Source organism: Trachymyrmex cornetzi, unplaced genomic scaffold (genome assembly GCF_001594075.2).
Source record: "Trachymyrmex cornetzi isolate Tcor2-1 unplaced genomic scaffold, Tcor1.1 scaffold886, whole genome shotgun sequence".
Lineage (NCBI taxonomy): Eukaryota > Metazoa > Arthropoda > Insecta > Hymenoptera > Formicidae > Trachymyrmex > Trachymyrmex cornetzi.
In genome coordinates, this window is record NW_017300230.1 from 30,330 (window position 1) to 32,313 (window position 1,984).

Genomic DNA, 1,984 nt, shown 5'->3' on the forward strand with positions numbered 1-1,984 from the left:
ACCGCATACGGCAAAATGGAGCAAGAGCAAGATTCTTTAGATTCTGCTAGATTCTTTCGTTTTATGCAAAAACGCGTTAAACTAACCTAATTTTATTGATTTTTGAGCTAAACTGTATAATTACAAAATATTGGACAACCATAACCTTATAATTTTTTGCTTTAATGACATCTGTTGGACTCAATTTTAACATATAACTTTCCTGTAACTCTTCATCACGCAATTCTATTTCCATGTAATTCATTTTAAAAGCTAACAATAAGTATAATGAATACTATTGCGATCGTTCATTTCGAAGTATCAGCCAAAAATGTTCATTTTAGTATTCACTACACTATCGCTGTTCATGGAGCACGCGAACGCTACGCAACACTATGCTGTCAACCAAAGACATAGAGAATGGGCTGCGCGATCCGTATCTAATAGCGTTTTCTCTTGGGATACACTGAGTGCAGTCTCAGGGTGCCGTCACATGCGACATAACTTGCCTAATAGGCTATTGATTATGTCTTAAGAACCATGGCAAAAAGGAACTAATACTTTCACGGGTTTTTATTGTTGGATTCGGTCAATGGGTCATTTAAGAAGAAAAAACCGCGGAGTGCTATGAAATTAGAGGGTGGAAATCGGAGATAGGGGTGAAAAAGCACCCTTTTCAGTTTTTTCAATATATCTCGCGAACGAAGCAAAATTTCGATATACTTTATAAGAAATTTTTTGTAGATAATTAAATTTCCGATCGGAATAGGTTTTTTAAAAAAATTAAAAAAAATTTTTTTCATGCCGAACAAGTAGAAACAAAAAATAAAAAAGAAGCAAAAATTTCGAATTTTGTTGTCTTTCTACTTTTTTGCCTATAACTTTTTTTTGGTCAGAGATAGGTATAGGGAATGCTTCATGGAAAAAAAAGTAGACAAAATTTCCTTTAAAATGCTGTAGTCAAAAATTTTTTTTAGGTTAAAATTGGTCCAAATATGGCCACTCGAATATAGCAATTTTTTTCGATTTTCATCCCTCTTATACTGATATTGTTTCAATTCTCATTTTGTTGGACAAATTATTATTTTACTCAATAAAAAAGTTACTTTACATAAATTGGTTGATAATAAATAACTATTTGAAGAAATGTATGTAACTATGATGTTTTTTTAAACAAAATTGTAATTAAATATACCTTAATATTGCTTTTTCTTGTGTATTAAACATGGAGATTTATAAATTTATATTTGAATTTAATATAAATGTTAAGTTGATTTGTAAAATATTTTTAAAATTTCTTATTTTAAATATATTTAATTTTCGTAACAGGTCAGTAATATAACGTCAACGATTCCAGGTAGTCGACGGTTCAGTACGGTTCCATATCTACAGTCGACTCACTTAATGTTATTCTTGTCTAACGTTAGCGATACCCCTAAATTCATAAAATCTTTCAGTGAGGGTACTATACATCTGCTCTTTCAAAACAAACTCTACTTCGAAACAGGGTTGCCAAATCGTGCGATATTGGGACCCCCACTCAGTCCTGCTTCGAAATAGGTAGGGAAGAGAATTCGTACAAGAGCGAGAGAGATAGCATGATATCTCCGAAGACTTTCACATTTCGAGCGTGCACGTGTCAGTATATTTTAAAACCACTTTCAAAACCGGATAAATTTCTATCAAATGAAAGCAACAAAAAAAAATTTATTTCATATTTGATTAAAAAATTCAAGGAAGATAATATAGACACAGTGCAAGCGGATGAAGATGCAGATGTACTTATTGTACAATGCGCAAAAGAAAAAGCATCACAGTGAAAAAAATGCAGTTATTGTTGGCCAAGATATAGACCTTCTCATCATTTTATCACTTCTGCCAGAACAATATAAAAATGTATATCTTTTTAAACCAAGTGTAGGAAAAGTTACAGCAAAATTGTATGGGCGAAACAGTTTTAATTTTCCTCAACAACAAAAGTACCTTGGATTTATTCACGCATTTA